General features: G+C 37.8%; 1 long non-coding RNA gene across 1 annotated transcript in view; it reads right to left on the bottom strand.

Moving 5' to 3' along the window:
- LOC129423716 (uncharacterized) overlaps nt 1–18,294 on the bottom strand; it is a 611,574-nt gene extending 593,280 nt beyond the window's left edge. The window contains exon 1 of the long non-coding RNA XR_012369284.1: nt 18,237–18,294. This is a non-coding gene — a long non-coding RNA (uncharacterized lncRNA). The remainder of the gene's footprint in view (nt 1–18,236) is intronic.
- Between the last annotated feature and the right edge of the window lie 4,568 nt (nt 18,295–22,862).

The raw sequence follows: 22,862 nt of genomic DNA, 5'->3' as shown, positions 1-22,862 counted from the left end.
GAAATGCTTATACCTTAGTGCTTATGCTTAGTGTACAACGACTACACGCGCAAAACACGCCTATTGTCACATATTAGCATTGACCTGTGTGTGTGTGTGTTTAAAATCTCTCGGGATAGTCATAGACAACAGCTCTTGAATTACGACATTTGGGCCTACTTATTCTATTCCAGTGTGAGTCAAGGGCCTTTTTAAATTATCGGCTCGAACATTCACACACACACAGTGTTTTAAAAAGCCTAATTAAATCACATTGATTTGGAGGTGCATTACAGATCCCCAGAGCTGTGTTTAAAACCACACATTCAGAAGAATTACAAAGTCTGCCTCATTCATGTCAAAATATGTCAAAACAGACTAATGACTTGCAGTTCATATAAACAGTTTTAAAAAGCCATAAAGTAGATTTCCATTTTCCAGGAGCAGGCACTGAAATAGTGAAACTACACAGTTTAATGTTATTGGTGCCTTAATGTGTAAAATCTCAACAACATGATGCTTAGGAGCTGTGGGTGGATGTCTCAGCTTTGCTACACAGTTGAAGTATTCTGGATGATTGCTTACAGGCCCAGTCCTTACATTTCTATTATATTTGGGCCTCGGCTATCTTCCAACCCATGCGACAGTTGTTTGTTCATTTCCCCAAATACCAACCCCACAGAAACGTTTACTAAATTAGTGCATTTACTTTTATTTAGCTTTATTTATATGAGCAACCATCCGTTGAAAATTTTGATCTGGTGTACACTCGTTCAAAAACTGCCACCAGGAGAAGCGATAGGTCAACTTCTCATGTTTTCTCATAACCTATTGCATCATATTGTCAGCTTTGAATGTGACATTGGCTCTCGTAACCATTTGCGTCATGCTAATGTTCCAGTTTGTGTTTGAACGAGATCTGAGATCGAAATTAGATCTATGAGTTCTTCATATAAAGTTATTGTATGGCTTCAGTTCACAAGGTTTGCAACACAAGTTGTTTGTTATATACTTTTATACAGTTTTTCTCTCTTTTTTTTGGGGGGGGGGGGCAATTTATGCAATAAATACCTGTATCTGCACTTTTGCTTGTCTGTTTTATATGGTTGAGAAGTGGTTGGGTTTAGAGTAGTGGTGGGTTTAAGTGCTCTAAAAAAATTCTAAAATGATAAATGTTTATTAAATCATTTCTACTTTTACAAACACAAGAGTTGATCTGACGCACAGTGTGAACAACCTTGAAACATAACCATGGGTCGTCAAAAGCTGCTGGCAGCTAGAGAAAGTGCTTATCCTTAAAACATAACTGTAGGTTATTAAAAGCTGCTATGGGGTCGTTTTTTGTAGGACAGGGTTAAAAAGAACTTATAAAAATGGCAATTTGTAACTATTTTACAAGATTTCGTATTCATTTGTACAAAATAATATATACGTTTTTGTGCTTTTACCGAATTGACCCTGGGTTTAGGGATTCAGCTTCAATGCACAATTATGTGGTTTCAAGCCTCATAATTTAAGGTATCATATAGGATGAGTGACATGACGAATGTTAATACCTAGCTAAAGACCATAAGTAACTGTATTTTGTATATCTTTGTATCTTTCTATTGTAAAAAAAAAAACCACATTTAGTGTGATTTCCTCACAGTGAATATGTGGCAATACTGTCAGAGGCCTTATCTGAAATACTGTTGTCAGGTCAAAAACATCTCACAAATAGTGAAAAAAATACATTTGTACATTTAGCAGATTTTTGTTCGCGAGCTACAGTGCATTCAAACTATACATTTCTCTTACCATTATGTGTAGTGGTCAACCGATATGTTTTTTATGGCAGATGCCGATACGGATATAAAGAAAGCTGTATGGCCGATATGAGGCCGATATAACACAAATGTTATTACAGTAAATAAGAGACAAACAGAAAATTGGTGAAACTAAATAAACATTTGTTATGCATTACATTTATAAATATACCCTTTTAAAGAACTTTAAAGTACTTGAAATATTTACAAGACATACTTAATGTGGATCTCACGGTACTGTTTGAATAAGTGTGTTGAACTAGTGTGAACGTCATGCTAAAAAGTAAATAATGATTGCGGTCTGTCAAACTTTGGCTTTAGATTGAGTGACACTAATTTTCTTTGCATTGCAAACATCAAATTTAAGTGAAAAAGAAATTTACTGTCCGATTCAAAAGATTTATCGGCCAATGTCAACGATTTAACTAAAAAAAAAATCCAAATATCACCCGATCAAAAAAAGAAAAAAAATCGTAGTATTTTTGTTGTTTTCAGTAAAAATATCTAAAAATTCTTAAAATTAAGATGCTTTTTATTGGTGAGCAAAATTACCCAAGAAAATAAGTCTAGTTTTTAGACCAAAAATATCAAATTTAAGTGATTTTGTGCATAAATCTTTAACATTTTTCTTAAACACTAAATTCAAGAAAAATTCAAGAAAAATTAGCTTACCCCATTGGCAGATTTATTTATTTTTTTGCTTGTTTTATGCACAAAATCACTTAAATTTGATATTTTTGGTCTAAAAACTAGACTTATATAGACTTAGATATTTTACTGAAAATAAGACAAAAATACTAAGATTTTTTTGCAGTGTATATTGGCCTCTGCAATATATTGACCTATAACTAATTACTGTATGTGTGTTCCCTCCCTACTGAAAAATCCAGCTAAGACCAGCATAAGCTGGGGAGCTGGTTTTAGCTGGTCTTCCAGCTTGGTTTTGCTGGTGTAGCAAGCTGGTCTAGCTGTGTTTTGGTCACTTTTTAAGCTGGTCTAGTTGTGTTTTGGTCACTTTTTAAGCTGGCTGGGAGGACCAGCTTAAAACAGCTACTGCCACCTTAAACCATTTAAAAACAACTACCAGCTTATGCTGGATTTTTCAGTAGGGCTGGGATCGAATATGTTTCCTTTGCATTGTTCTGCCAAATGGGCTACACTGTAAAAAAATTACTTAAAAAAGTCTCTCTTTCTCTTGACTAGTGATGAGTTGCTGTAATTAATAAAATAAAGTTGAATGAGCTTTCTAACTTTATTTGTGAAGTTACAGCAACTTATCACTAGTTACGATAGAAATCGAAACTGGAATGACTTGTCAAATCAAGCTGCTATTTTTAAAAATGTAAGCGTACAGGAACACCTGAAACATGCTGAAAACCAACAAATTTGAATGTAAAGTTTAGGGTTTATTCCCTAGACCAGGGGTTCTCAAACTTTTTCTGTGTGCAACCGCCGCCCCCCCCCCCACCCCCGTCCTGTGCCCTTCGTGACCCCCCCAAAGAAAATGTATGATATAAAACATTCTAAAACATAAAATTTGAAATAAACAAAATGTATTATATTATATAATGTAGTGCTGTTGGTAAGAATCCTTATTTGTTTTAGGTTTAATTACACAGAATTTATGATGAATTAATGTATTTTATAAATAAAATGCATCCTCGCACAATCGAATGGCCCCCCAGTTTGAGAGCCACTTGTACAGTAAATAACATTATCTTAGTATATCTTAATATAAACCCTTGCATCTTTCAGAGGTCCTGACTTACAAATATTTTGCTGTCTTGGTGTTTGTCTGTGCATTAGTGTGTGTGCTGTAGACCTGTTTGATGTTGCTAAATATTTCCACTTTGGGTCTGTGTGATCTTAGCCAAGATCGTGCAAGATACTTTCTTACACTCCAAACCCTAAAAACTCACACACACTAACTTTGAAACATTCACAGTCACACTCTCACCTCATACCCACATAGCATAGATGCCTCTCAAACAGCCCCCAAAACAACATGCTAAACCCATTTTAGACAGAAAGTACCACCTTTAAAACTTTAATGAAAAGATACTTTAAATTTAAGATGGTGAGAAAGCAAAACTGTTGAATGACACAAGAGGAAGAAGAGATGCATAATTACATCCATCAGCGATTCAGTCAAATGTAATAACAGTTTTTACCTGTTAAAATATGCGGCGGTGTGCGAGCCACGAGTTTAAAATTAATTGACTAATCACCTCTTTGGTACTTTCCTCAATTAAAAAACAATAAAAAGCTGTAGGTGTTCATTTAACAAAAGCAGAAAAAATTGAATGTTAGGATTGTGTTTATGCATACTGTAAGTTGGCTAACAAGTCACAAATCAAGTGTGTGTGTTTCATGAGAACATGGCTGCAAGGCAGCATGGTTCAGGTGACGAAGAGTTCAGAAATCATTTACCTCAGCATTTTCTGCTAGAACACACAACATACGCAGAATAATACAGCCCGCATGCGTTTAGTGGAAAGAAAATCAAGTAAAAGCAAAAGCAACAAAAAAGACAAAAATAAAATGATGCATCGCGCTTTCTGTAGAAAGCTAACTGACAGGAGTCTCTCTCTCTCTTTCTCTCTCTCAACATCTGAGCTGGCCAACTTTATTTATCCAACTTCTGCAGGAATGTGGGACTTTTTTGTTTCTCCAGCCAACAATTACAGGAACAATTTCATCAGCAAAGAATTCTAAACTACATAAATATGAGAATGCATGAACGAGAGAAGATAACAAGTACGAAATAAGCAAACAAACAAACTAAAACAGTGACACTAAATTAACACTTGTAACAAGATAGTTTTCACCAAGCAGTGTTGCAGCATGACAAAACAGTTAAAAACTGTCAAAGTGTTATACCTTATAATCTTATAACTACATCAGTGGTATAAATCTAATGTACTCACATACTGTAGATGTTATTCTTGAAGCTCAGTTAGGTCAGACAGATTATAAAAGTGATAACAGAAATCATTGTGGGAATGTTTTGTTTGTAGCGTGCACAGCATTAAATAATGTGTTTTACCTTTTTAGAGTTGATTACGTAGTTTTATTATATTTCATTTATATTTACCGATGCTGTTACCCTAGCACAGTTCCTAAAATGTTTTGTGCCGCTTTTATCACATATTCTGATTTATCATTTTAGCTTGTAATGGCTTTACTAGCAATTGTTTTAAAGAATATATATCTATATTTTTTGACAAGATACAGTTTTGACAAGTTATTTTCATAACACGAAAGACAGACAGACAGAAAGAAAGAAGCACATGGAGGTAGAAACAGAGACATATGTTGAGGGAGTGAGTTAGTTCGTGCTACCCTACAGCAGTTCTCCGTATCACTCCAACATGCTGTAGCAAGCCTGACCCAAACCTGGCCTCGAGATCACCTCTCTCTCTCTTTCACTCAAATTCTCCCTCTCACCTCTATTCTGTCACCCTTCCCACCCCCTTCTCGTTTTATACATATATTTCTCTCTGCCTCGGGTGAGTGTTTCATTTACTGAGGTCCTCGTCCATTCTTTGAGACCTGCTAAGAAACCAAACAACCGATTTTTTCTGAAGAATCATTTGGCTTTAAAAATGATTTACGAATTTAATTATGAACTTTAATGCCTATAGGCAATACGTGAGAAAACTTAGACTGTACCTAAGACACAAAAAAACAAATGCAATAACATCGTATTACAGCTCTCTTCCAAATGCGAACAAATGCTTACCTACAGGTAGGTACCATTTTCGGGGCATCATATAGGCACAGACCTGTTTGTTTGTAATAACGCTGCCTAAAATCTACTGTTGGGCAGGATGCATGACAGCATTGCAGGTGTATTACGTTTTTATGACATTGCACTGCGACAAATACAGATATAAAGGTGATGGATTTATATTTAATTAATAATAATATTTATCATTAAACATAATTCAATTTCTGGTTTTAGGATGTTTGTAGAGAACATTGTGGTTGGGATCAAATCTGAGTAGGGCTGCAAAACGATTAATCGCGACTAATCGTTTGCAGAATAAAAGTTTTTGTTTACATCATATGTGTGTGTGTGCTATGTATAATAATCATGTATAATTATACATTCATGTATAATTAAATCTATTTATATATTAAGTATTTATAATTACATATACTCTAAATTATATATAAATATAAAAATGTATATACACATATGCATTTAATATATACTTGCATCTGTATGTATTTATATATACATAATTATTATACACACATATATGATGTAAACAAAAACTTTTAGGGGCCGTTCACATATCGCATCTTTTGTGCGAATAAGTTAATTAATTCAAATGTAGGGGTGCAATATGCGCGGCACGTTCATAATGGAAGTGATGTGATGCCCTAGTTTTTTACAGGCGCGTCCGCACTGCATCGAGTTAAAAAAATGTCAACTTTTCAGAATGTCACAAGTGCACCACAGGTCATGTGACAAGAACCTACGCGCCTAGCGTTTTAGGCACGACATGTAAACGGGCCCTTAAGGGCTCGTTATAGTTATAGTAACCGTGATGCTGCAGGTTCCGCGTCGGTTTTCATTTATACTTTAGCACGGGCAGACCGCTGGTAGGCAGTATCCACGCATGTAACCACAGTAGCAGCGCGACCGTCAATGAAGAAGAAGCTTGGCAAGTTGACCCACAACCGAAGAAGAAACAGCAACTTGTTGTGTATAATTTCAGAAGACCAGCAATGATGCAAGTAAATAAACAGGGACTTTTGTTGCAGTTTGAGTTAAATCACTCTTGGCTCATCTTTGTTTTCACCGTCGCAAATGGAAATACCTATGACGCAGTTTTTTTTAACTGACGGGAGGGGTTGACACTGTTAAAAATTTTGTTAGGTGCACGTCAGGCTACGCAGAGCTATGCACAGGCTACGGATAACCTACAGCGTAGCTACGGCATAGAGCTTACGCACGACTATAAATCTGGCTTTATTCTGCAAAAGTTTTGTCACGATTAATTGTTTTGCAGCCCTAATTTTGAGATTTGAGTACCGCTAGTTGCATGATGCACAATTGCTACATACAAAATAAAACATACGAAAGAAGTCACTATTTAGGTTTAATTTAATAAAGATACTTCAATAGAAGTTGCCTACTTAGCCAACGTCATTTTTGTAGATCAACACCCAGACACCCAACTAACTCCACGCCAGATCTGCACCGGATCCGCATCTGGAGCTGCTAACTTTGGCGCAGAACCTATGTGGTTTCGACTCATAGTCGTCTGCTGTTTGGGAAGGTACATCTTGGCATCAGATTATGCACTTGGCAGACTGATCTCACGGAAAGTCGTGTTATAGTCACGAAAAATATTAATTTATTCATGTCCAAGGCATGAAATTCAGCCCCTTCTCGTGCCTTGAGCACAAATGTCTTTTTCGTGTCAGCACAAATTTCTTTAAATAGTTTTTCGTGTCCGTGGCACGACTTTCTTTTTCGTGGCATTTTATGTATTGTTTTCTCATTGTTTTTTCCTACTTTCTTACCATTGTTGCTTGGGGTTGATGTTAGAATCCCTTTCTGTTACATTTTTAAACATCCTAATCCAAACCCCAACTCCAGGAGAGAATAGTTTTAAAAACGGGAAAAACATGTACAATAAAAAACCAATACATAAAATGACACAAAACGCTGTGCCACATGGACACAAATTTTCTTGCCTATAACACGACTTGCCGTGAGATCATGTTGCACTTGGAGATACTTGCAACTTACAGTACATTCAAGCTGTACATTTTATTTGCATTTATGGTTCCTCAATTAAACCCATTATCGTTGAGCTGGTAAATGAGCTACGAAAACACAAGCATTAGCAATCCCGCGGTTGTAGGTTCAAAATCCCATGGATCACACGACAACAAAAATGTTTACCTCGAAGGCGCTGTAAGTTCCTTCAAATACAAGTATCTCCAATTGTGTAAATGTATCCAATAGACAGCAGGTCTGCTAGTGACATCTTGCTCTTGGTAAATTTTCACAGTGCCCAGAAAATAATAAAAAAAATGGGGAAAAACTTGTTTGAGGTTACAGTGATGATTTGAAATGCTTTGAGGAGATTTACAACGCTGCAGTGCAACTAAATCAGCTAGTATGTTTGACAAGTTCGCGCTCTTGTATTCTAACAAGCTGTAATTACAAAGACAACTATGACAATAGCTGGCTGCTAGTTATGAGGGAAATAAATGTGTGCGTGCTTTTGTGTGTATGTCAGCTCAGTCACTGGAGGGAAAACGGCACAATAAAGACTTGTAACCCCAAGCTGCTTTGAGCAGAACCTCAGAACAATAAAAAAAATCTGTCCTTATTCTCTTCCACCCTCAGCTTTAACACTCAGCTAGTCAGCGCTAAGTCCCTCGAAAAGCTCATTGTTTTAGGGAAAACATTCCCCATCCCCCGCTCCAAAAACACCCCACCTCCACCCCTGCCCCTCAACCTGTTTATCCAGTACACACATACAAACAGCCATCGACCGTTAGCGTCAACCACCTGCTTTTTCCTGCTCTGCGGCCTGCAAAAGACGCAAAAAAGATGCAGAAAGTAATAAGTAGAGTGTTAAAATAATATGCCAGCAATGTGACTACTGACTGCTGACAACAATGCATTTAGCGGTACGGTTACTCTTGCCTATTTAAACCCATTTCGGCGTGGTGTAAGGGGAGACCGCAGCCCTGTCTATGGAGCAGGACTTCAACCGCATCCCAATTTGCATACTTTTACACTTCTGTGCACTACAATTGTGTGTGCGTTTTTAAACATGTGCTAAGATGCAGTACTGGGACGTAAGATGCAAAAACTCTGTCTGTTATAGCCTACCGTGATTGATGTTAGCATTTAGCATAACTCACAACCATGAATAATTATTTAAAGGTCACAGTTTTCATGATAGCTTTTTTTTACTTTATTTAGCGTGTAATGTTGCTGTTAGAGCATAAGTAATACCTGCAAATTAATAAAGTTCAATGCCAAGCGATATATTTTCTTTAACAGAATTCGCTTTTAAAAGCCTACAGTGAACAGCCGGTTTGGACAACAGCCCTCTACTTCCCGGTTGAATGACGTCAATATAAGAGTTTTTGACAGGAATACATCAGTCGCTAGCTAAGCTCAAACGGCTCTGGCTAAGCTAAGCTGCTGGTCAAATCACAATAAACTAAACAAATTACACAATCAGAATTCAATACGTATTTCTGAAGGAGGGACTTCATAGAACAAGGAAGACATCAGCCCGTTTTGGGGCAGTGAAAACAGCAGTATAAAGATAAGTAAATTGTGTGAAAATTACTGTGTTTTTTTACACACGAAACATGAACACGTTATATTGCGCACCGTAAACACAATCACAGCTTCGAAAACACAGGAAAAACAGGGCCTTTAATTAAAAAAGTTCAATAGTAGTTTCAACCAGTTTGTTTGTTTGAACAAAGAAATCCCCACGATCTAACCATAAAGAATGGGGGTGTCATGATTCTCCAAATCCTCGATTCAATTACATTTTCGATTCTAAGGTCACGATTCGATTCTCAATTTTTCCTTTTTTTGGAAAGACGAAAAAATGCTATGCCATTATTATTATTATTATTATAGTTTCACATTATCATGCACATTGCGTGCTTTTCCTCGCATGGGGGGTTGTGGGCTTCACTTTACGCGAGAGAGCTTGTAGAGTGTGGATTCCTTCTTGCACGCACATGGACTTAATGCGCGCGTCTTGGACTCCTAGCATCTAAAATAAATCCAGCGCGTCATAAGCAGCTGCACTTCTCTTTGTCTCACGTGTCATCTGTCCAAAGTCTAAACATAAACTAAAGTGGTAATCCTTACGTACATGTTCAGTTTTATGTGTTTCATGCGAGCTGATGCAAACTATCCCTTTTGTTTCAAATATAACCCACTGCACAAAAATCCTCTCTCACTCTCACGTAACTTATGTGCAGAGAGCTGCGCTCTGTCCAAAGTCAGATCACTAGGTAGTAAATAATGACATGGGGGCATGGCAGCATCAACGTTCCCGTTTTTTATGGTCCATTTTTGCGCATACGCAACAGTGCGCATGTACGCGCACCGCCAGAATTTTGAAACCTCACGTACATTGCGTCAAACGTTGTATGAGTCAAATGAACTATGCTTTGCAAGGCTGTGCATTCGACTTTAGGTACGCTCGGGTATGCGTAAAAAACAAATTATACCCATTGCTTTAGCAAGATCAAACTTTTTCCAACTGTGTAGAAAATATCACATTTTGAGCAGGACTCTGAATATTAAAATTTGGTTAGGTTCTTTGTGATTCTAAACTTAACATCAGTCATCTCGCTGACTTAGACAAAGAACCCTGCCATGAGATCTCATTGACCAATCAGAGTGCCTGCCAATAGATGCTATCAGCCAATTAGAGGAGCGATCCATATGCTACCCATCTAACTGGCACTGCCTGTCTCTCCGTCTTTAATAAAAGGCAGACCGAAAGTGAAGAAGCAGACGAGAAAAGTTCCAGAGCTTGGGGTAATTCAATTTCTGTCCACATTCATTGGAGTCAAACTGAGTTATCAGTATATCAAAGAGGACAGAAGAGGAGTGCTGTCAGTACCAAAGGGCTAAAGAGGAGGCAAACCAAGTACTCTACACACACAAAACATGTATTTCATGACATGCACACTCCTCCTAAAAGGAGTTCGCAATCAAAAAATACTGGAATCAAAGGATTTTCATGACTGGGAGTTCTGTAAATGGTCCTTGCATGGTGGCATTGCTCCACCAATGCAAACAGAGCACTGTTCTTAAAAATGATCTGACCTAGTAATAGAGAGCATTTTATGCATCTATGCTTTCCTGAAAAGGAAATGACACAAGTCACTTTGGGCACGTGTACACTTGCGCATGTCCAGGGCAGAGGTTATTTTTAGACTGCTTATTCTTTCTTTTCTGTGCACAAAAAAGCTTTTGAGACATTGTTTTCCACAATATTGATTGCTGTTAAAATGTTGCATTGATATTACATTTGCATATATGATTAGTCCAAAGTGACTTTAATGGTGCAATGTATACATGTATGTTGCCTGGTTATCCAACCTATGACCTCTGCGCTGCTATCAGGCTATCAGTGCTACAGAATCACATCCAAGTGCATATCTGCTCACAGGCAAACTACATTCAAAGTATAGCTCCAAAACAATTTAAGTTTTTAGCCGCAATAACAATTAAAGAGCCCATATTTTTGATGTGTAAGTGTGTGTTAGTCTGCAAAGTTACCAATCCTATAGTCTACGATGACGTCTTCAACTGAAATCTCTTTTCTTGTCCAACAATGAACTCAAGGATTGTAGGCAACAGCTTAATTCCACGGTGAGTTGACGTGGACTCAATGCACATTATCATTAACAACCTGTGAGTAACTGTTTTCATATTTAAAGTATTTGCTACTGACTATTCAAACTATGATTTAACGCAGGTTTTGAGCAGTGTAGAGTAGAGTTTGTTTGTCGTTTCTACGATCATAAATGCAGACACGGTTAAATTACCAATCGGTAACATTCTGCTCAAACCGCCCTGTTTTCAGATTGTTTATGATGAAATAGAACGGTTTTGACTGAAATTGAGACATATGCGGCTGCCCCGAGAATTTTCGGGTGTTTCTTGTTTTACCTCCCACCTCTAATCGCTGCAAAAGATGCTTTCCAACAGGTGTTTTACCGTTCGTTGTAAACTTGTGGACCTATTTTTCCAAAATCTGCTTTAATATGTGCCTTTAAAAAACAAGGAAGTGTCAGAACTTTCTTTACTTTTTAATAATTCCTATATCCTATAGTCCAATAGGCCTGCCCTAGCTATTCAGGCACGCAAAAGATTTGTAAACAATTGCTAATGAAATTGTTAAGGAAACAGAAGTGGATTTAGGATTGTTCAATCCCTTCTAATTCCCACTCTGAAACCTCCAGAGAGAATGAGGCAGCATGTTGAATTATAGTGTTTGACCTGAGGCCTCCCTGCATTTCCATTTCCTCTCTCATTGACGCATCCCTGACCACTGGCGGAGCACTTCGGGTGACCTTAACTCCAGCATACAAATCTTAACTTCAGACAAACGTGGGTGTCTTAAAATAGCCAGTAGTCATTTGTCTGTTGTTATAAGGACAGTGGTACCCAGAGCAGTGTTTCCCAATCCTCTTTCTTGAGCCATCTTAACACTACACTTTTTTCATTTACAATTAGGTTTAGAGTTAATGTTATGTTTTGGCTTTGAGCTAGGTGGAGGTTCATACATTATTCTTACAAAATCCACCTATAATTTCTTCATTTCTCCTTGACCCAGGAACACATAGATAGATTGATGGGTACTTTATGGATTCAACTAGAGAAATTGATGAGAATCATCTCAACTTACTTGGTGAAAACACTGCGACATTACAAATACTGTATGTAGTTTTGGGGTGCATCTAGGAACACTGACCTAGAGAACCATTGACTGTTGATGTTTTTGAATGTAAAAACCATGCAAACAAAAAGTGAACATAGCACTATAGGTTTGTATTTAACCAACGTTCTCTCGCAATACAAACATACTCTAAAAATTGGGTGAAACGGGACAAACCAGCCTGATCTCACGAGAAATCGTACATATTTTACAAGTTAACTTATTCGTATAAATTCACATGAAGTTAATCGGGCAAAGTCGTATGATTCTCATGAAAAAACAACATGGAAACCGGGGTCAAGGCAAATCATACCAAAACTTACAAAGTGGTTGTATGAATTGATACGAATTAGCCAACTCGTGAAATATCTACAATTTCTCGTGAAATAGCATTGGACAAACCCAGACGCTGGGCTAAATTAACTAAGAAGTGTACAATATGCTTTTTAAGATCACATAATTCTGGTCTTTTGGTTGTACCTACCTAGGATAGCAAAGTCCACTAAAGGAAATAGAGAGTTTTCGCATTTGTCTCCAAAATTCTGGAATAGCCATCCTAACACTTTAGCCAAGCATTCACATAATGCGTCTCATAAACTTGTGTTACAGTTAAACCAGATCAAATTTAAATGATTATCATCTGCTTAATATGTTGCAGCTATGCTTATCTTCATCTAATTTTCTACCTTGAAATGTCCATCCTGAGGTAGCAATCGAGTATGCCAGCGCCAGTATGGATCCAGCTTCTTATGACTTCAGAAGACCCAACACCTGTGAATAGATGACGCCAATCACTGCAAGAAATGAATAGATTATGAGATTTTAGCCTGGATTTCACAGACAGGGTCACATTTTACACACAGTATTTGAGGTAATTATTGTGATCACAACAGTTAATCGTTGATTTTATTGATTGGTTTTGAAATGTGGAAACATGCATTTTCCACAAAACAGCTTTTAAATTATATGCAATATGAATAAATGTGAATTAACACTGCGAATAAATGTGAATTAAACGTAACATATGCAAACAGTCGCAGTACCACACTCAAAGAACCAGACGAGGCGCTGCAGACGCTTCATTCCACAAGCTGGCCGCCCTCTCTCATATTCCCACTCCCTGTCTCCTGTACAGTCATATTAGGCCCGTATTACCCCAGGAAAAGTCAAGCACTACAAAAACACACACAGTCTCCTCTGAGCTTCCCGCCTACAATACAAACACAGGCTGAGATCCCCAAGAGTCCACGTCCCAGACAAACTTACGCCATCTTTTTTTAATGAGGAAGAGATGGAGAGAGATTGTGTAAGGAAAAGCCATGTGCACGTGAACATGTCTGGGTTCAATTTTTAAACTTTTCACTGCAAAGAGATGGTGGCTCATCTGATGGTTAAACTGCTGCATTGTTAAAAAAAAAGATAAATTGTAACCAGAGCTTTATGAAAAAAAACATATTGTGTTTCTGGCAACAGTGCAGAGGTCTCTATGGCTTGGGGCATTTTTTTGGTGTAAGTCAATATCATTTTGTTCATTTTATCTTCGTCCACGTCTGATAGCAGTAGCACACTTCTCCTTGATAAGCCCTGTAACTTGAGGTATGATTCACGTTTGTAGAACAAACAGTGTAGATAAGTTCGGACCCTCATAACTTTTAACCCAAAGTATTGTTGGGCATTCGTGCAAATCCCAGATGCGACGAATGTGTTTATGAAAGAAAAAATAATTAAATTTTTTCAGTTAAAAAAGCAATTAGAAAGATACACTGAATAAACAGCTAAAGCAGCACTTTATGATGAATTTTGGCATGGGCACAGAGGTGGAGCTTTTGTGGGGAGGTGGCACAGGACGCCCGTGAAAATGAAACTGAATGCAGCTATCAGGTTTTTATTACTCATTCGCACATCACATCAATCATATCGTCATTGTGTGGTCAGTTGACCTAATCGGGACCTTAGCGCTCAGTTAGAAGTGCAGCACAAGGGTCGGGGTTAGTTTGCGTCACCGCAGAGCTTCCAACAAAAGGCAAAACATACAAAAGATTAAAGTATGTAGGCAGCTATGCTTGTATACCATGTGCATTGTCGCGACAGCGCCGCTTCCATTATGAGTGTGCATACCGCCTACATTTGAAATAACGAACTTGAGCGTGCAAAAGACGCGAAATGTGAATCGCCCCTTATATTCACATTTAGAAACCCTAAAAGTTCCCTTTAGAATGAAATGGTCAAATGGCACTATTTGAAAGGGTCAAAAATAATAATGTTGAGCTCTGCTCTGATTGGTTGTTTCTCAGACCAGTTCAGTAGCTCTGTGTTTATACCGAGGGGCAACCTTCCGATCTCTCTGATGAAGCCAATACGGAAGTGACTTAAACTGCAATTCATCGACTGGCCACTAGAGCAGGCTCCAAAAGAGAGTTAATCCCAAAGACCCCCATGTTAAAATGCTGAACTTTACAGTAGAAAATAATATGTTTACAGCCTGGTACAAAATGTGCTTTTGGTCTGTATAGCTAATTTTGTCCTTCATGACAACTGTGAGGGGGTGAATTTTTTTATAACTCCTCCGTTTTAATAATATTAAGCCTTAAAGTTCTGCATAATTAAGGGTGTGGCCACTTAAGTGACGGTTAAACACCCACTGCTGTCACTAGAGTAGAGCTAGGTGGGCGTGGATTCAGCAACCAGTCACTTCAGCTTCACCCACGTCTTGCCTCTTTACCCATTTTTGGATATCCGCGAGTTATGCACAGTGACGCCTGCGCGGCCAAGATGGCGACGTCAGGCACCGCCTACTTTAAGCTTCAAAAACGATCTTCAGAAACCTATGGGTGACGTCACGGACACTACGTCCATTTTTTTTTACAGTCTATGGTTTAAACAGACCTTATGTTTGAGTCTGTATCAGACAAAGATACAAAATATGATGAATAATCAACTGATTGTTAATGGATGTTTCAGAGCTAAAGGGGGGTTCACCCAGCACCATACAAGCAAGAACTTCAACTGCCTATCCAGTTAAATAAAAGACAAACAAATCATGAAAGTGCACAGTGACTGCTCAATGGTTCTTTGTAACAAGCATGCACACAATGATGATGACTAGAGACAGGCTGCTTAACATGGCATTTCAATCTAACTCATACTCGAGGCCAACCTTTGCCAAGATCCTGTCCTCAGGTGTGTGAATGTAGGTATGTGTGTTGCCTGTCAAAAGCTTTGAACTATAAAAATAAAACCCTGACAGCTGTGTTTGTGCTGTGCTATCAGTTTATAAAGTAATGTTATGTAAGAACCAAGACAACAAGAGAGGAGTAGAAATAAGACAAGATGATAGTAAATGATACGAGACAAGGAGACAAAACCAAATGAGACTTTCATTGGAAGAGCAAAGAAACTGAACACTTTCTTTCCCTAAACTGACATCGACAGGTTCATGCAAATAAGGTAATTTTCACTTAAAAGACAGTTTTGCCCTGAGCAATGAAAAGTCCTGAGTCCGTTAGGATCACTTCTTTAGAAACAAATTCTTACACATACACCGCCAAACAGCACTTCTGTTTTTCTTATTGAATGACATTTTAACTATAGAGGGTATGCACATGATGTCACCGTCGGCGAGAGGGACTGCAGTTGTGCCCACTGAGTGGCAAAAGACAGAGCGGCAGCATTTGAGTACAGGGTGACATCAGCGAGGAAAACGCATCAAAATGGGAAAAAGCTGTTGTGCGATAGACTGTACTAACAGATTTAACAAGAATTCGGAGCTATCGTTTTACAGACTGCCAAAAAACACCGAAAGGAGAAATAAATTGACCACAGGTGGGTTGATAAGTTGCTAGGGTCACTATCAAGCCAAGATTTTACATTCTACTTAAAAGTACTTTTCAAGTATTTGTATTTTATATGTGTTTTTCTTTGGAAAACATACATTCCAAAACATATTATAATAATTTTTACTGTATTACATTTAATAAATAATAGGTTTTTGTTTTACATTTAATATTTAAGTACATTAACATACTTTTACTCAAGTAAAAGTACACAATTTTTATGTAATTAGGTATTAAATAAATTTTAATATGCAAATTTAAAGAATACACAATATGATTCTATGCTTTAGAATTTAGTGAATTAATGTTTTCCCCAATACAAACACCCTAATAAAGCACAGATGCTTGGAAAATGTAACTAATGTAACTATGTGTTCTCTACCTCTGCTATCAAGTCCAACTAAATTCAATTTAAGCTGATAATAGTCAGTTTTACTCCCATTTTCGCAGCACCCGCTATGAAAACCAACCATTTTGTTGAACGTTTGCCACTCAACAGGGCGAGTTCCGGCGTGGTCACATGGAAAAGTGATGTCAATGCATACCCTCTATTCCATCATTTATATGATGTAGTAGGGATGGGCGATAAATCGTCTACGATTATCATGCGTATCTCATCAGTAAAGCCAGTTTCGTAATTAGTAGTAAATCGCCATCACCTGCTTTCAAATGGAGCGGCATTTACTACACAGAGCCGTACTTCACATAGAAGCTCGGCAAAATCGCATTAATAATCATGGACAAATCGCCTCCGATAATGTATGCAATTTTGCCAAGTTTCTCGAAATACAAATCGCAGGCGATTTATGGCCCACCCCTACGATGTCGGTTTGTGTCTAGGACACTTTTTTTACCTTCCAAAAAGACATAAGAGGGTCTCAATTGCTCAAATTAGTCAATCACAGCACATTGGTTCAGCCATCTCTATTATAATATATTCCAAAGGGTGCCAAACAACAACAGTTACCCTTTTAAAAGAAGATTGACCCCCTTAAAAAAGGCAAATCGAGTTTACCAGCCAGACAGTCACCAGCGTGTGTATACGTTTTGGCTGCCCATCCATTCAGAAGCTTAGATTTGTTTGAAAGTTGAGCACTGTTTACGGTCACACTTATACACCTTTCTCACTCTGGCCTTCGAATCACCTCTCATCCTGACTAAAGGCGTGTTCTCTCCCTCCTTAAAATTCCAAGAAGCCCCTACAACTCCTCCTCTTCTGTCTCTCGTTCTCTCTCATCATTCACTCCATCTGTCGCTGTTGTCATTTACCTGAACGCCCCGCTCTTGTTCTCTTCTACCAAGTGTGAACTGCTGAACTCTGGGTAAGTGTGTCTGATTACCGTAGTGCCCTTTTCTGTCCCCATCGACTGATGAACTTTTACCACCAAATGCTTTCCAAAGCAGAAGAATCAACATCCAGCTACATTCAAGTGACTAAACCTACTGACTATAATGTTCAACAAGTTAGCAAAGTTTTACAAAGTGTCATATTGCGCTGGGGTGTTAATAGATTAAAATAATGAATCAGTAACATCAAATATACATTTACAGGGCAGATTTGGAGAAAAAAAGTAGCAGCAAAAAAACTTTGCTAACATAAGGCATTGCTAAAATGCACTGTACATTTTTTAAATAAAAGATGCCTAATCAAATTGGTTATGCAAGTCAATTAAACCTAAAATTTTAAGTTTTCTTTACGAATATTTAGTTGACACAACTTATAATCAAGTTGAAATTGTTTAACTTAATTTGTTAAGTTAAAGTAGAACAAAAACTTGTTTATGATTTTTTTAAGGTCACGTTCTTTCTGATCCCATTTTTTTAAACCCTAGTTAGTGTGTAATGTTGCTATAATATCATAAATAATACCTGTAAAATGATAAAGCTCAAAGTTCACTGCCAGGCGATATATTTTCTTTAACATACGCTGCGTCCGAAAACTCCAGGCAGTGACTCGTACTTGCCTCGCTGCCTCATGAGGAATTTACTTCGGAGGCATAAAGGCAGCTCAGAGAAAGACTTTCGGACACACTTCAAAGGCAGCGTGTTTGAAATATAAACAGAGAGCGCCTTTGTGATAACTAATCACATATTTGAAAACTACAATACTAATTTCTCGCTAGAAATGCAATTAAAAGGTGTAAAAAGTGAAAATCTACCTTTATTTACACTAAATTGGTGGTCCAGTCGCGTCCTTGGCCGGCATTTTATTTTTTTTGAACTCGACCAGGCTCGACCAATCACATTCTTATTGTACCCCCAGCGTAGGTATCTCAGGAGACAAAAAAAAAAAAAAAGGTATCTCAGGAGACAGGAAGTAAACCAAACATTGAATTCGGACATGCCTTGATGCCTTCCTGCCTTGGAAAGCTGCATCAGAAGGCAGCAATTTAGAGTTTTCGGACGCAGCCAGAAAGTCTACAGCGAGCGTCTGGTTTGGACTACAGCCCTCTACTTCCTGCATTAATGACGTCAGTAGAACAGTTTTTTACTAAACTCCGCCCACAGGAATACGTCAGTCGCCAGCTAAGCTAAGGGCAAGCTAAGCTGCTATCACAACACACTAAACAAGCTACACAACCAGAGCTCAACACAGATTTCGGAAGAAGGACTTCTAGTGATGGGGAAATGAAGCTTCGAATGAAGCACCGATACTTCTCTTACTGTTTCGAACCATGATTCGAAGCCTCAACGAGGGTGTCGAAAACAGCGCCATCTTTTGGTTAATAAAACATATAGCAGTTGCTTCTGGAAAAAGCTCCATCAATGAAGCAACAAGCTGATGAAATTCAGCTGAATATTAATATTATGTGTACAAATAAAGCTTAGACAACATGTGTGTGAATGGTCAATATAATAAATGTATTTACTCATTAAAGTGTGGCGATAAATTCCAGTATGAGTTAATATTCATATGATTCAATACTGTATTGTACAGAATAATGTTCACACGCACATAATAACACACGCGCACACAAGTATAAGTAAATACAATACTATATATACAGTATTATGTGAAACCAAGATGTGAATAAGGCAAATAACCTCTAGGGTTCGAACCTTCTGACACGCAAAGCGAAGCGCGCACGTGACTGAGCAGAAAGTGAAGCCTCGTTTGTCATTGGTCACGTGATTATAACGTTAACAACACAAGTCTCGAATCAAAGCTTCATCTGGCACGCCCACTTTTGCTCGACACAAGCTCCGAAGCCTCGCTTCAAATGTAACATCACTAGGGACTTCATAGAACAAGGAAGACATCAGCCCATTTTGAGGACAGTGAAAGCAGCTGTATACAGATAAGTAAATTGTGTGGAAAAATACCGCGTTTTTTTACACGTGAAACATGAACACATGTTATATTGCGCACTGTAAACACAATCAAAGCTTCAAAAACACAGAAAGAATTTTAAATTACATGCAATTCATCCTAAAATAGTCAATATAGTTTATCTGTCACATAACTTACACGTCAGAAAATCTGGTAAAAAAAAAATTCCCGAGCCAAGGGCATAGTTTTGATTTGGCATTGGTGGGGACGTAAATAACGTCATATGAATCTTAGGTCTCAAATTTATTTGGTTACACATGTCAAAAACAACAAATATTAGACTGCTTATTTTATTCTTTACTTTTTTGTGATGTTAGTGAAAATTCTGACTGGCAGTTAAACTACTGAACCATCAGACTTCCTACCAATCAATCCCAACATTCCAGTATAACACATCATACTTATTCAATAGCCATCACAAAAAACGCAAAAAATTATAATTACTAACTACTGTAGTTAGCAATTATTTTATTGATCGTGTTTTTTCTGAGCGGTCTGTTTAAACTACATACAAACAGCTCAGTGTGCACTATAAGTTACTGTTACAAGTTTGCAACTTCTCACGTTAATATGGGATTGCTATGGAAAACACTGTCCCTGAATCATTTAGTGTAACGTTAGGCCTAATCATAAATGTGTCCCGTATTTTGTTCATAAAACTGTTAATACAAGAATGCCTTTTTCCCTCACTCACTTACCGGTAGCCTGCCTGCATAATCATACACATCGCATCTTGTTCAATGTTTTGGCCGAGCTTTGGCGCTTTCTTACAAAATTGGAGCTTAAATTACTCGTGCCTCACACATTTAGCGGGTAAAAGACAAAAGACTTGTTCGACTGCGTGCAGCGCCGCAAGTACCGACAGCAGGATGACGTCAAAGTTCCGCGAGAGCGATTTAAAAGCAAACTCCTCCTTATGATTCGCGAATACCTCTCGCGGTACTTTGACGTCATCCTGCTGTCGATTCTGGCCGCATGAGGTCAATCAGGCCTATCAAGCAGCGCAGGTTAGAGAGGCGGGACTCAAGAAAGGAAAGCCAATCATATTAGCGATGTGAGTAACAGAGGCGGGACTCATTGCAGAGAACCAGATATGTTAACTGTTTGTGTACCACAAATAGCGCTATTTTTACAGAACGCGATTGTAAAAGAGTTTTAATCTCATTTAAATAATTTCTGAATAAATTCATGTTAGGTAAAATAAGTAAAAACACAAGAAACATACAGACATCAGTTGTTATATATAAATAAAGATCCATTGTTTGGTTGAAATTATTGCTAGGGACAATTTAGTGTTCTCTGAATATTCTGCTCTGTGGGAATTTAGTGTTCTCTGAATGTTGAATATTGGACATGTCCCTAGCGTCCCAACCCAAATCGATGCCCCTGTCCCTAGCTGTAACTGAGGCGGTACCCCTTCAAAAAGTACACTTTTGCACCTAAAAAGGTCATATCAGCACCCCAAAGATACCTTTTTGGAGTGCATACAATAGCAGTAAAGGTACATATCGGTACCAAATGTATACATATCTGTAGCTAAATAGTGATAATAGCTTGTGACCATTTTCTGAGCTGTCTGTCTGACAGTAGGTCTCTAGGGTGTTGGTATGCAAGTGCTAGGCTGTCTGGGAAATCCCTAAATCTTAAAGATACTTTGACATTTAGGTTAATCTAATTTTCTATTCTGTTTAATATTTGTTCAGACAATTAATACACTTCAAAACATTCACTGCTGTCCATCTCCATTGCACAAACATTGTGGAGTGATTTATATGCCAATACATAAAATATTAATTATGCAATTAATACATAACAGGTAAGGGCATTGTTGTAATCTGTAACACTGAGTTTTAGGAATAATAATAATGATGTTTACTTAAACATATACAAAAATATATTGCAACGCACGCCTCTGCAATACATCACAGAACATCCAGAACATGTATTTCAAAAGGAAAACTTTTTTTAAATGTTCCAGTGTTACACTATATGAGAATAAGAAATGCAATGCAGAAGTTAAATCCTCTCAAACAGAGCTTTTCATGTCATCTGGTGAAGTCATCCAGCATTTTCATATCGCAATTTACATCGCAAAGAAACAAAGCATCGCAATGTCAGTTTCCCCCAAATATCGTGCAGGTCTACTATGGCAGCCTTAGATGTTCTTCCAAACAGCGCTTTTGTGCAGCATACTCTGGCTTTGCCTTGACTTTGCCTCTTTTTGTTCTTCAAGGTGTGTGTGTGTATATGTAAGCGTGTCTCCGTTTGGCAGCCGGCATGCAGTCGCAATGACTGGCCACCCCGCAGCCCCTCAGGCCTCTCCAGTCGAAGAGAGAAAGAAAAGAGATGATTATCTGTTGTCTGCTGTGTTTTGACGGGAGATTATGCTAAAGATTTACGATTGCTGAAAAGACAATGCTGAACAGAGCATTTTCAAGTGGCAAAAGAGTCTTGAAAACAAACACAAAGACCACAGATAACTGCTCGCTAGAGGAGCAGCTTTCCACTGTTTCAACCAAAGGTTAATTAAGCCAGACTGCTCCATACCACAAAAAGTTAAACGCCTCTCATTTCTAAGAACGTGTAGTTTCACGTACAACTTGGAATCGGCCTTATTAAAAATTCTTGGCAATAGTTCATCAGGCTTGGCCAAAAACTTCCATTAGCAAGTTAGATGCCAAACTTAAATTCTGAAATTAAACTGTCAGGGTATGTAATTGAAGTCAATTGTGGTTATTTGTAATATGCTTTATAATGTTTCACAATTTTATAATGATATGTCATCTGATTTCTTTCATGATAATCAGTTGGCCCACACAAAAAAACGGTATTTGAAGTAAAATCAGTAGAATTGATTATTGATGGTTTCTGATCAAATTCAGATTAAACCTGATAGGTTTGTATTTTTAGCATTTTAAGCAGCCAGACACAACAACATTGACTTAACGAATAGCATGAGTTTGATCGGTTTCTCCAACCAATGGAATGTGGGGAATTTACATTTTCGCATTCTGTAGATGCTTTTATTCAAAGCAACTCAATGTGCATTGCTTAGTAATCATCAGTATGTGTTTTTTAGGAATCAAACCTATGACCGTCTGAGCTGCTAACACAATGCTCCACCAATTGAGCTACAGGAACACAGACTATAAACTTGTTGGAAAACCTGTTTGAAAACCACAGTTATTTTTACCTTATTGATTGGGATCCTGGTGGCACAATTATTGTAACAGAAGTCGGGTTTAAATTCATTTGCAGAACTTTGGTGAGATTTAATAAATCCAAATTAAAAGTCAGAAGAATAGTCAAAAACACAGGCAGTGATCAATAATTCAAATAGACAGTACAAACTGATAACCATGACAAAAACTGTAATCAAATAAAAATGAAATCCAATATAACATGAACCATTCAGTATAACAATGGAGATAAGACAGGTTAGACTGGCAACACT

The sequence above is a fragment of the Misgurnus anguillicaudatus genome, chromosome 1 (genome assembly GCF_027580225.2).
Source record: "Misgurnus anguillicaudatus chromosome 1, ASM2758022v2, whole genome shotgun sequence".
Taxonomy (NCBI): domain Eukaryota; kingdom Metazoa; phylum Chordata; class Actinopteri; order Cypriniformes; family Cobitidae; genus Misgurnus; species Misgurnus anguillicaudatus.
Note: the sequence above shows the minus strand (reverse complement) of the source record. Positions and strands in the feature narration are given on the sequence as shown.